The sequence below is a fragment of the Callospermophilus lateralis genome, unplaced genomic scaffold (genome assembly GCF_048772815.1).
Source record: "Callospermophilus lateralis isolate mCalLat2 unplaced genomic scaffold, mCalLat2.hap1 Scaffold_63, whole genome shotgun sequence".
Lineage (NCBI taxonomy): Eukaryota > Metazoa > Chordata > Mammalia > Rodentia > Sciuridae > Callospermophilus > Callospermophilus lateralis.
The window spans coordinates 6,874,029-6,887,836 of record NW_027514713.1 but is presented as its reverse complement, the minus strand read 5'-3'; the positions used below and the strand labels follow the sequence as shown (position 1 = coordinate 6,887,836).

The window sequence follows — 13,808 nt, the reverse complement described above, 5'->3', positions numbered from 1 at the left end:
CCCTGGGCTGCCCCTCCTATGGTCCCACCACCTCCTAGTAGGGTCACCCTAGGACTGAGCCTTCAACATATGAACTTTGTTTTGGGGGGAGACACTCCAGATGTACATGGTGACCGAGGTCAAGGTCAGCTGTTAGAGAACTTCGGCAGAGTGTCCTCCAGGGCAGGACAATGCTGCGGTGGCCCAGACCCCGGGCAGGGGGTTGAGCAGCGGCATTATCTCTCTGGCTGCTCAAGCTCAAATGAGAAGCAAATTATCTCCAAGGATCAGATAAAGGAGGAAATGTCACTGAGAGACAGCCATAAACAAATGCAGATGGAGGTCTCTTGAGAAACACTGGCTGCAGGGGAAGTCAGCACATTACAACATGCATTGCAAGCCCGGAAGACGAGGGTGGAGGTGGGCAGGCGCCGGGACCACTCTGCAAGCCTCCGCCACCTCCGCATCGCGCCCCCAGTTCTGGCCGGAAGGGGGTAAATTTCCCAGCTCCAGGAATTTGTGGTGTAGAGGGCCAATAACCACGGCTCTCCCGGCGCCCCGATGCTCGCACCATATCAAGACGCAAGCAGGCAAGACCCCAGCACATCAACTCCAAGGAGGACCAGGGCGAGCAGACGCGGCACCAGCAGACTCCAGAGTTCCCAGATGCTGCCCCAGCGGCCGGTGGCGGGGGAGCCGGGTGAGTGGGGCTGGAGCGCCCGCCGGGGCGTTGGAGTTTCCAGGACATTTGTGGGACCCTAGAAGGCACGGGCTGCGTGCGGGGTGTTTCGGCTTCTAGTGTGGATTCTGGAACCGGGTTCTGGGGACTCCCTCTAAGGGAAGGGAGGCAGCCTAATCTCCCCCCACCTCCGTCTTTGCAGATTTTACACTTTTTTTTTCTCTTCTCTCTTGTGTAAGTTTCAACCCCAGCTCTTTCCCCTCTTATTGTAAAGTTGACCCCCACTCTCTGCTGTGTCCCTCACTCTTAAAAGGGTTTCCTCTCCTGGTCCTCAGCTTCTTTCTTAATTGGTGCCACTCTTTTATCTAGTAACCCCCCCTCCCCTGCAGTAACTTCGTTCCCCCTCCCTCTGTGGCAGTTCCCCCTTCCTCTGTGGCGGTTCCCCCTCCCTCTGTGGCGCAGGTTTTAAAAGAAAGAGACCCCAAGGCTCTCCTCCCTGTCCACCACCCCTTGGGGGCTTTTGTAGGAGGGTGGAGGAGGGGCGCATCCCTGGAAGACCCTCCCTCAGGAGGGCGATCTGTTGCACGCCCAGGCCAAGTGGGGGAGGGGGCGCGACCTCTGCTCACCCACAGGGATTGGGGTGCTGGCCAATTGCGCTGTGGAGCAGGCTGGATCGCCCTGAGAGTTGGTGGAGAAGAAAACTCTATTTCTCCTTTCACGTTTTTTTTTTCTTTTTCTTTTTTCTGTTGGTTTTCACCTTTTCCCCAGGCTACGCTGCCTGCCAATCTTCGCCCTAAACTTTCGGGGCCTGACCTCCAGCCATCTTTGATTTCCGACTTCCTAAAAATAACCGCGGTAACCAAGGGGTTCTGGCCCCAGGGGACCAGGGCAGCTGGCACACAGCAACCACCCTGGCTTTATTTTGCCACACTCTTTGAGAATGCAGTTGGGGTGGGGAGGAAAATGAAGTCCAGGTAATAATTTTAGTAGGTCAAAAAATCTGCGGGTGGTCTGGGAGGGAGCTTACACTACTTAAGGAAAATTAGCATTTTCTCAAAAGGGTTTCAAATGCCCTTTGTGTAAAACTGGATTACAACCATCAACAATTAAGATTCTCAAGTTTCAAGTAACTTCCTGAAATGACCTATGACCTACACTGGCTTTAGTGAGGTTTCAGGCCAATTCATCTGAGTCCCCCCCCTCCCCCCAAAAGAAGAGGGCACTGCAATTTGCCCACAATCCCTTTTTTATTTATTAAAAATAAATTGCATTGTTAAATACATTCCTCAACTGTAAGAACCAGGCCCTACACTCCTGGGTTCAAGTCAGTTACACTTGTGTGGCTCCTGTAGTTAGTGAATTTCCCTGTAGGTAGGAGCTGGGAACCATTTTGGGAGGCTGGAGATGGTTAGCTTTTCCTCTTTTGAAATGTGAAGTGTTGGTGGGTGTAGGGAACTCTTTGGTGGTGTTTTTTTTTAAGGCATTTGAGCAGGGGATGTGTTCCTGTCTGGTTGCATGAACTTCAGCAGTGTGAACAGGAGGCTAACTTCATTTTTTTTATCCTGAGTTTTGCGTTCCTTATGACAACAGTGATAAGATGATAGTTAGATTATTTGCATTGTAGAAGTGTGTTAGGAATGTGAACAATAATTTTGTTAAAAAGAAAATATTTTTAGTTTGACTATTGTGTCAGGATAGTGTTGTGCTGCTCACTGAAATAATTCTGCAGAGAAAATAGCCTGCTCTGTGTTCGACCCAGTCTGGACCTCAGGTACATGATCTTTAGTTCTCACAACCAATTGTGGCTTCAGGTTGGGATGATTTTGCCTACGGTGCCTGGCCTGGTTGGTTTTTTTCAGCCTTGCCCTAAATCCAAGGGATTGAGTTTGTGGTGGTCTTTGAGCAGTTGGTAGTGGGATGGGTTTATCTTTCTCGTTTCCCAGATGAAAAAGATATGTCTAGTGTTTGAAGCTGCCTGTACCCAGGGGCCTATATTAATTAATATAATACAATAAGTAACAAGATCAGCATCCTGTAAAGTAACCACCGAATTGTCAAGTCATTGGACCAACTGTAGGCCATGTGAGAATGTGTGTTTGTTTGTGACAGTGTCAAAGGCTCTGCTGAAACCACTGTAACTTATTCCTCACATGCCAAATTAAAAGAAATGCCCATTTTCAGTTTTTATGAAAGTATTTTTTTTCCTAATTTAATGAACCCCTTCTTAAGAATGTCTGCTTTAGAAGCTGGGGTTGTGGCTCAGTGGTAGAGAGCTCACCTGGCATGTGTGAAGCACTGGGTTCAGTTCTCAGCAGCAAGTAAAAATTAATAAATTAAATAAAGGTATTGTGTCCATCTAAAACTAAAAAAAAATTAAAAGACTGCTTTTAGGAGCTGGGGTTTGTGTAGTTCATTGATAGATCACATCTTTAGCATATACAGGGCTCTGGGTTCAATCCCCAGCACTCTGCCCAACAGCAAAAATTTCTGCTTTAGAATGTACCTTCAGTGAGAGAATATTGCCCCTAAAATGATTAAAATCTGGGAGAGGGACAGAAACATTTATTGATATGATACTTGTTTGTGATGCTCCAGAGAAACCACAGTATGATATACTTATGATACATTATAGCAGGACATGTTGGATCATCAATTTACAGAGGCCTGTCTAAAAATAGGGGGCTGGGGATGTGGCTCTGTGGTGGAGCACCCCTGGGTTCAATCCCAGTACCATGCTGGGGTGGGGGGGTGGACTAGGTCCCTTATTTTATTGTCCTCCTTAACTAGTATCTAAGAACTCAGTACTTATTTATTTATTTATTTTTAGTTTAGCTGTATGTCACCTTGAGCCACTTAATTATTTCTGAGCCTCGGTTTTCACATCTACAAAACAGCAGAAAGATGCTTGTTTGGTTAAGTGGATTTGAAGATAAATGAGTTCAGGCGCAGGCCTTTGATGAGTATGGATGGTGGGTAGAAGTCTGCCTGGGCCCTAAGAAGCAGCATGGAGAGCTTGACATTTTTGCGGGAATTTTGGGTCTTCAGAAGCAGAGGAGAGACATAAGGGTGACATGAGGAGTTAGCTTGACCCAGGAGTTTTTTTTTTTTTATTTTTATTCTTTTTTGAAAAAGAGAGAGAGAACTTTTTTTTTAATATTTATTTTTTAGTTTTCGGCAGATACAACATGTTTGTTTGTATGCGGTACTGAGGATCGAACCTGGGCTGCACTCATGCCAGGTGAGCACACTACCGCTTAAGCCACATCCCCAGCCTGACCCAGGAGTTGTAGGTGTGTTTTAGATGTTTAATGTCAATCTAAAAGAAGCTGTAGGACAAAGGTTGGTACAGTTTACAGTTTTCTCTTCCACCTGAGTTCCCAGGTGCATTCTCCAGGAGGTGGATACCAGCAACTGTTTCTCTTGTATCATTTTCTGTTTCCTTGTACATATTTATGTCTTTATCTGTGAGCCCAAATGGGAGCACATTATATACACATCCTGTTCTTTTCCATTTTTTCCCTCTTATGAAATAACTCCTGGGCGGTTGTTCTGCGGAGGAGCACTCTAACAAAATCTACTTGTCTTGGTAGGATACAATGTTCATCTTTTGTGCACTCTAATTTATTTAGCCAGAAACTTCCTGATGGACAGTGTGTGTCCATTTGTGTACTTGTTTGTTAATATGAGAAATGCTGCAAGAAATACCTTGCAATACAGGAAATAAATTCCTAACAAAGGAATTGCTGAGTCAAGGAGAATTAAACTAAAATTAAGATGTTGCCAGATAACTCCCTGAAGAAGTTATATCAATTTATGTTCCCTACCTGTGAGTGTATTTCCCCCAGAGAAAGTTTTTGACACATAATTACAAAATTGCTTTTCCAGAAAGATTGTGCCAGGTAACACCACCCCCATTACCTACCCATAAGCACTGCGTTTGAGCACATGAATTGCATATACAGATACCATTGATCTGGGAATTGATGAGATTTTTTTTCTTTCATCTTTGTTTTTTAACTTGACTCTTAATTTAGGACTGAGTCAGAGTGCTATGAAGGTCTTAGGTCTTTGTGCTCTGCCTCCCCTATGCAACTGTTTCTGGAAGTAGCATTGTGGCATCATATCCCTTCTGGGGCTGAGGATATAACTTAGTGGTAGGGCACTTGCCTAGCATGCATGAGGCCTGTGTTTAATATCCAGTACTGCAAAAAAAAATGTGAAGGGAGGAATAGTGGTGGCATATGGCTAATCCCAGTGACTCAGGAGGCTGAGGCTAGAGGATTACAAATTTGAGGTAAGCCTGGGAGAATTAGCAAGGCTCTGTCTTCCTATGAAAAATAAGAATCCCTGGTTCATCCCAGTGCCATAAAGAAGGAATATGTGTGGTTTTTCTTGTGTGTGTTTTACATGTGTTTGTGTGTTGGAAGGAGGGACACTTTGGAATCTCAAAAATATCCCTGACCAAAAATAGCTGCAATGTAAAGACATGAATGGAAACATACAAATGGTGGGTCCATGGTTGCCCCCACAGCCCTGATTCCTCTGCACACAGTAGGTGGTGAGCGTGGTTGGTGAGGTAGGCACTGGGTGACTTTGGAAGTCTTCTTTTTACTCAGTCTGAAATTGGTAAAAATGAAGTCAGCTTATTAAGGTTGCTCTTCAAGATCCATCCTTCCTCCAAACTATTGAAAGCTTTTCAGTCAAAATCCATGGTTTACTAACATAAAAAGCAATTGTTTATTTATTTGAAAGTGGTGTGCATCCTTGCCTTGGCTCCATCTACATGGAGAAGTCACACATAGGCTTCATTTTAAACAAAAGAAGTCCTGCTACTTCCTGCTTCTGGGGCTTACATCACCTGACTTTTGCAGCATGCAGAACTTATACTCTTTTTTGCACTGTGAGTGAACCAGGATCACCTTTGTCACTGCTGTAAACAGTTTTACCTTTAAAAACAAACAAACAAACATGTGCACACTTGATAACATGGATCTTTGTGCTTGTGCAAATGTGTGTATGGCTCAGGTTCATAAGCCCAGAGGTGCTAGGTCTGAGACTCCAAGCTCCAGTGCCTTCTTAGGGGAGGGCCTAGCCTACCTGATAGGGTGGCAGGGGGCTGGACAGAGACTGCACACTGGACTTTATATTCCTAGGACCCAAGCCTCTGGGTACAGCACAGTCCTCAAAAGGGAATCAGAATGTGTACACTAATACTAACCCTAATCTGGATAGGATCCACTTGCCCAAAAAATTCACAGGTCAGTCATTTTTAAGAAGATAAGACTCAAAATAGGACTTAGCTTTTGTACACAGATGTTCCTTGACTTATAGTGGGATTACATCCCGATAAACCCAGAGTAAGTTGAAGTTATCATAAGCAGAGAATGCAGTTAATATGCCTAACTGACTGAGCACCCCTGCTTAATCATGCTGTGGTGCTGAAGATCTCACTTGCTGCTGGTGATTCTGTGGATTTCCATGATCACAAGAGAGGATTCCCAAGCAAAGGTCAAAATGTAGAATTCCAAGTACTAAGCCTGTGTTGCTATCACAATGTCATAAGTTGAAAAAAACAGCTGAAGGATCCTGGATCAGGGATTGTGTATTTTATTTCAGAAAAATAGAATTATAGCAGAAGTTGTTAGTATGTGTGTGTGGTGGGGGGGTTCACCATTCCTTTCCCCTACTTCCATACTTCTCACTTTCTACAATGGCTTCGTTTTCCTTTTAAAGTCCTAAATTCTAAGACACTGCAACGGGTTTGTCGTAATCTGAAAGAGTCAATGAAGTCTTTCTACGCTCATGTCTTGCTTGGCCATTGCAGTCTTTTTCCGTGTGTTTCCCACATGTGAAGCTGTTCTGGGAACATTTTTCTTGTCCTTCCTATCTCAATTCATCCAAGTTGCTATGCTCTGTATTTCAAATGAATTTAGTGTTACCATCTGAATTGTTGACACCTTTAAGCTTTTGTTGCCCCTGGAAAGCACGTGCTGGGTGCATTGGTTGAATGAGTCATTGACTGCCTTTCACTTACTATGGGCTGAAGTAAGAGGTCAGCAGCCATGATCTGAGCAAACTCAATGTCCTTCTCTTAGACAGAATAACCCATCTGTTTGCCTCTGCAAGCTGACTCTGAGAAAGGTGCAGGGGTTGGGATGGGGATTGTTTGGATAAGTTATATTCATTTTCTAGGATTGCCATTAACCAACTGCCTTAGACTGGATGACTTAAATGAACTAAAATTTATTCTCTCACAGGTATGGAGGCCAGGCAGGTGCAAATGTAGGTGATAGCAGGTTTGGTTCCTTCTAGAGGCTCTGAGGGAGACACATCTGGTACATCTCAAATCTCCCTTTCTCAAATAACAATACCAGCCTTGGATAAAGCCTAGGCCCAATCTAGCTACATTTGCAAAGACCTTATCTCATCAGGTCACATGCACAGGTTCTTAGGGGGGGGTGCCACATGGGGAAGTAGGACCCTCTTTTTTTTTTTTTTTTAATTTGTGCCCCCTGGTGCTGAGATTGGAACCCAAGGCCTCACATGGGTGAGGCACACGCTCTACCACTGAGCTGGCGCTGGCCATGTCTTTTGGGGGAGCATAATTCAGCCCACAGCTTTGTTCATTCCCACCTTTTGGGTGTCTCTGTCTCCGAGTCCAACCTTCTCCTGTGGGAACACCTGAGGAGTGCCTGTTATTGAAGTCGTGGTTCTTTCCGATGTGTTACCATGTCCTTTCCTTGAGTTGAGTTCTTAGCTTTTTCTCTCTTATAACAGGTGCTTCAATGAACCACACAGGCAATGGCAATGAAGCAGGTGGGGACAAAGCCACTGAGAAGTGGCTCCACTAAGAAGACACTCATATCTGTGAGAAATGCTGTGCCGAGTTCTTCAGCCTCTCAGAGTTCTTGGAACATAAGAAAAATTGCACTAAGATTTCACCTGTCCTCATCATGAATGACAGTGAGGGTCCAGTGCCTTCAGAGGACTTCTCCAGAGCAGTGCTGAACCACCCACCACACAGCCCAAGCAGTAAGGATGGTCACCAGGGGAGCAGCGGCAGCTCCAAGGAGAAGCTGGGCACCAAGCCTATCATGTACTTGAAGACAGAGGCTGCCCTGCCACCCTCGCCCCAGGACATAAGCTATTTACCCAAAGGCAAAGTGGCCAACACTAATGTGACTCTGTAGGCACTCCGGGGCACCAAGGTGGCTGTGAACCAGCGCAGCGCCGATGCCCCGCCCACCCCGGTGCCCAGTGCCCATGGCATCCTGTGGGTCCTGGAGCAGATCCTGTGCCTGCAGCAGCAGCAGCTCCAGCAGCTGCAGCTTATAGAGCAGATCCACCTGCAGGTGAACATGTGGGCGGCGCAAGCCCTGCACTCCAGCGTGTCAGACGCCCTGAAGGCTTTGGGCAGCCACATGTCCCAGCAGGTGTCCGCCACTGTGGCTCTGCTCAGCCAGAAGGCCGGAAGCCAAGGCCTGTCTCTGGATGCCTTGAAACAAGCCAAGCTACCTCATGCCAACATCTCTTCCACCACTGGCTCGCTGTCCCCAGGGCTGACCCCCTTTGCCCTGAAGCCAGATGAGTTGTGGGTGCTCCTGAATGTTGTGTCTTGGCTCCCAAGCACTTTGCTACCTCAGGCCCCAGGTTCTGTGCTCTTCCAGAGCCCTCTCCGCCATGGTGCTAGACCCATCCAAGAAAGGGAAAGGGAAGCCACTGAACATCTCCACTGTGGATGTCAAACCCAAAGACGAGGCGGCCCTCTTCAAGCACATGTTTAAGTACTGTAGCAAGGTTTTTGGGAATGAAAGCTCCTTGCAGATACACCTCCTCTCCCATACTGGAGAGAGACCTTTCGTGTGCTTTGTCTGTGGTCACTGCTTCACCACCAAGGGCAACCTCAAGGTACACTTTCACCGACACCCCCAGGTGAAGGTGAACCCCCAGCTGTTTGCTGAGTTCCAGGGCAAAATGGCAGCAGGCAATAGCATCCCCTATGCACTATCTGTCCCCATCCTTGTAGATGAATCGAGTCCCTCTTTAGACAGCAAACCTGTCCTTGTAACAGGGACCCCTTGTGTAGGGCTACCTCAAAATCTCACTCCGGGGCTAACCCCAAGGACCCCTTGGGTGGCCCACTGCCCAGCGACCTGCAGCCTGGGCCTTCTCCAGAAAGTGAGAGTTGACCCACACTATCTGGGGTGGGACCCAACCATAATTCCCTAAGGGTTGGTAGCTTCCAGGGGAGTGGGACCTCCAATCCAGGGTCAGAGACCCTGAAGTTACAGCAGCTGGTGGAAAACATCAACAAGGCCACCACCGACCCCAGTGAATGTCTCATTTGCCACCGAGTCTTAAGCTGCCAGAGCGCTCTCAAGATGCATTACTGCACCCACACCTGGGAAAGGCCTTTCCAGTGCAAGGTCTGTGGCCGAGCTTTTTCTACCAAAGGCAACTTGAAAACGCATCTTGGGGCTCACCAAGCCAACATATCTGTAAAGACCCAGCTTTCATGCCCCATCTGTCAGGAGAAGTTTACCAATGCAGTCATGCTACATCAGCACATCCGGATGCACATGGGTGGCCAGATTCCCAACACGCCTCTGCCAGACATCCCCTGTGACTTTACAGGTTCCGAGCCCATCATGGTCCGGGAGAGTGGCAGCACAGGTGCCTCCTGCCCCGAGGAGGTCTAGAGCATTGATGTAGATGAAGTAACATCTCAGGATGCCCCCCCTGGCTCCTCAAAGGTCCCTGCACCTCTTCCCAGCACCCACTTGGCATTACCCACCCTGGGGTTCCCTGTGATGGCTTCCCTAGATGCCCCAGTGAAGGTGGGTCCTGCCTCTGGGGGCCTGCAGTGCCAGAGCAGCCAAGAAAATGGCTCAGTGAAGAGCTACGGCCTGACCAACGACTCGTTCTTGCTCGTGGGTGACCAGGAGTATCAGAGCCAAAGCCCAGATGCCATGGAAACCATGTCCTTCCAGGCCGTGTCCCCAGCCAATAGCCAAGCAGAAAGCATCAAGTCCAGGTCTCCCAATGCTGGGGCCAAAACTGAGACCTCCGAGAACAGCCACCCTAAGATGGAAGGTGATAGAGCTTTGTATTTCACTTCTGTCCCTTGTGGGCTCAAGGTAAAAGGGAAGCTGGGTTGAACTTTGCAAATGTAGTGTGATCTGAAGCAGCTCCTCTGTAGGGCAATTAGCTTTCCTGTACTTCTGGGTAAAGGGACCTAATAACCACCTCTGTCCTAGCCGTGAACAAGCTTTTTACTTATAGTGGTTAATGCAAATTGGGTATGGACAAGCAGCATTATGGTTGGTTTTTGTTTTTGTTTTTGACCCCATGGGGATCTAGGGGTAATCTTAAGCAAATCCCAGTAGCAGTGGGCAAAACTGCTTTTTGGCCACTGAAATAAACTATAGTTCCTTGATTCTGAGTCTTGCTCCCTAATGGAATGTTCACAAGTCATTTATGAAGGGGGGGGGGGTAATATCTTAAGTGTACAAATCAATTTGGGGCACATATTTTGGGGCATGTATTGATGTCATTAATGGTAAGATAGGGTAACAGGGGCATCATAGAATCAGACCGATAGGTTCTGGGCAGGTTTTAAAGGTAACTCTTGATGCAGAAACTTGAACTTGAGTTACAAGTATTCCCATGTTGCCCATTCTTTGATGCAAAACCGAAACGGTCCATTTTCCAGTCTCTATTCTTTGTGCAGATGAACAATCCAAAGGCAAGCTGCTGGTGAGGTGTCATTTCCTATAAGCCATCTCCTCTGGTTTAGTGGGCAGTTGTTTTCAAAGCTGTCTTGTTTCTAAGGATGAGTGGGTGTTGGATAATAAAAGTTTGGATTTTCTTCCCCTCGCATACTAGGTCGTAGCAGTCTCCCATCAACGTTTATTCAAACACAGCCCACCTATGTCAAAGTTGAAGTTCCCGGCACATTTTTAGGACCCTCCACTATGTCCCCAGGCATGACACCTTTGTTAGCGGCCCAGCCACGCCGACAGGCCAAGCAACATGGCTGCACACGGTGTGCGAAGAACTTCTCATCTGCCAGTGCCCTTCAGATTCATGAATGCATGTACACTGGCTTAGCATGTGTAAGGCCCTGGGTTCCATCCCCAGTACTGAAAAAAAAGGCAAGGGGATATATAATTATATCTCATAAGTGATGGATCTTGAAACATCATTTTTTTTTTTTTTGGTACCAGGGATTGAACTCAGGGGTACTTGACCCCTGTGCCACATCCCCATCGCTATTTGTATTTTATTATTAGAGACAGGTCTCACTGCGTTGCTTAACCCCTTACTTTTGCTAAGGCTGGCTTTGAACTCGTAATTCTCCTGTCTTAGGCTCCCGAGCTTCTGGGATTATAGGTATGTGCCACTGCACCTGCCTCTAATTTTCTTTTAATCATTAAGGGCTGGGCTGTAGCTCAGTGGTTCAGCACTTGATGTGGCATCGAGCATACATGAGGCTCTGGGTTTGATCCCCAGTGCAGCCAAAAAAGAAAAAGCTAAGTAGATCTATAGAATAAGTCTGGAAACAGAAAATCTTTATTATTAGTTGTGAGCTAATATTGATCATTTATGCATTGGTTTAACCTTCCAGGCTTGACAACCACTGAATTTCTGTTTCCTGGCCTGCTAAGTTGAGATAAATACCATGATTAAATATGAGTATTATGTAGATGCATGTCCAGAAACACTGGAGTTTAAAACAAACAGTAGCCTTCAGGTTAATAGCCATGCAGCTGGGTCCTTCCAGAGAGTGGTCTGTGCTATAACTGCTGTTAGGAAGAGCTACCCCTGTAAAGGGTGAAAGTGTCCTGCAGATGGGAAGAGGGCTCTAGGGTTTTCCACCTGGCCCCACCTCTGGTTTGTTGTATAGCCCTGAGCAAGATCCCTCTGGATCTTTCTTTCCCACCTCACAAGTAGATGGGTTCATTTCCTTATGGTTAAAATAAAGGTCAAAACTTCATCTTAAAGTTGACCTAAAAGGCATTCTCTATTTTAATTATATAAATCTAGTTGGTAAAAGCTTTGTGGTAGGAATATGTAGTGGTAGCCTCTTGTGACACCTAGAACTATAAGGATTCATCAGTGCATAAGCCCCTGGCTTGTTTGGGCAGGTGGCTTGCTGTGACTCGGTCTCTCTGGCTGCCCTGGATGGTGGTAATGATGAACTCCAGGGTTGTCCTGGAGCAAGACCAAGTGCTCTTAAGTAGGGCCTTCCCAGTCACTGCTAGCAACAGCAGCGCTAGTGATGCACAAGCAGCCTCTTCTGTTCCACCCCGTGGGGTGACCACTGGTCTCCAGGGTGTTAGTAAAGATGCAAAGAGTGCCTAAGAAACCTGATACTTCATGCAAGGGTTTTTAAACTTTTAAAGAAGATAAAAATTATTCGAAAACTTGAATGGCAGGCAGGAGAAACAATTATGGAAAGCATCCAGGTTGAAGAAAAGCCAGGGGAGAGGTAGTAGGGTCTTTCCTTAGGAAGACCTACATTGAATAGAATCTCCTCACCAGGGCCTTCTGTAGCTTTCCCAATCGAATTTCTGTTTTGTTTTTTTCCCAGTGCTGGGGATAGAACCCAATGCCTTGGTTTTTGTTGTTGTTGTTTTTTAACGGTACCAGGAATTGAATCCAGGGCCACTTAACCACTGAGCCACATCTTTAGCACTTTTTATTTATTATTTATTTTGAGACCTGGTCTTGATATGTTGCTGTGGACCTTTCTAAATTGCTGAGACTGGCCTTGAACTTGTGATCCTTTTGCCTCAGCCTCCCAATTCCCAAGCCACTGAGATTGCAAGCTGAATAGGGCAAATATTGACCTTGACATTTGGAACAGTGCCTGGCATGTAGCAGGTGTTTGCATAAGTACATACACACAGACAAGTGTCTAGGCACTGCCTTGGTCTCTCTAGGCAGGAGTGCTGGCCAGATACTGCCAGATCTTTGCTTCCCCCTTACCCAGTATTTGAATTTCTATTTTTTTTTACATAATTTACTTCCTAAATAAAAAATGCATATTGAGAGACACTCTTTGGGTAGAGTGTCGCTGGGGAGCAGTAGAATATTTGCTAAAAAACTCGGTCCTGTCCACAGGTACACTACATGACACATGGGGCAACAATAACTCAGCTTGCCGCAGGAGGAAGCTGACCATCGAGAACACCATGACCCTGTTGGGTACGGATGGAAAGAGAATCTCTGAAATATTTCCCAAAGAGATCCTGGCACCCTTGGTACGTGTGGACACTGTCCCTGTCGTGTGGAACCAGTACACCAGTGTGCTCAATGGTGGCCTGGCCATGAAGAACACTGAGATCTCTGTGATCCAGAGTGGCAGCATTCCCACCCTGCCCATTTCCCAGGGGGCCAGCTCTGTGGCCAGCAGTGCCCCAGTCTCCAAGATGGACTCCCAGTCCCCGGGGGCAGTGCCAAGATGAAGAAGCCAGGTGTTGCCGACAGCGTTGCCAAACACCAGTTCCCTCACTTCCTGGAGGAAAACAAGATCGCAGTCAGCTGAGCCCAGGTGAACCTGCCTGCTAGGAGAAATGCAGATCCTGTGGAATGGATGGGAGCTGGACTGGTTTTTGATTTTCTTCAAGAACCCATCTCCTCTTTTCTTTATTCTTACTGATATGCGAATGATGTTTACAGTTGTGACCTCAACCTTGGGCAGTCCTACAATCATGATTGTTGCTATGCTGCTTTGCAAAAAAAGGAAAAATTGAAAAAGAAAAATAGGTATACCAAAACAGACTAGATTTTTTTAATTTATTTTTTTCTTTTGGAAAGAAGCGGGTCTTGCAAAGTAGCTTTGTTACTTGTGACAAACTGTATGTATACATAGAAGCTTTGTACAACCTAGAGTGACTTTCCAAAGACTGTTGCCTCTTTCAGGGTGAAACAGTTGGAATTTACTGCACCCTGGTGGAAAAGACAACTACTTAGCCTAATTGGGTGGGTGGGGGTACACTCTACCTCCAGGGCAACCAAATGTGCATAAGTAAGTGGATGGACACCTTCTGCCCTCTACTTAGGGGCCTGTTTTACATGACCTTCAATTCTGTGCCCATCTTTAAAAAAAAATTTGAATGTACTTAAAAAAAAAACAACAAAAACA

The 13,808-nt window shown here is 46.5% G+C and overlaps 1 pseudogene; it reads left to right on the top strand.

Annotated features, from left to right (window-relative positions):
• Window positions 1-518: 518 nt before the first annotated feature.
• Window positions 519-13,208, top strand: LOC143389487 (sal-like protein 4; annotated as a pseudogene).
• Window positions 13,209-13,808: the final 600 nt, after the last annotated feature.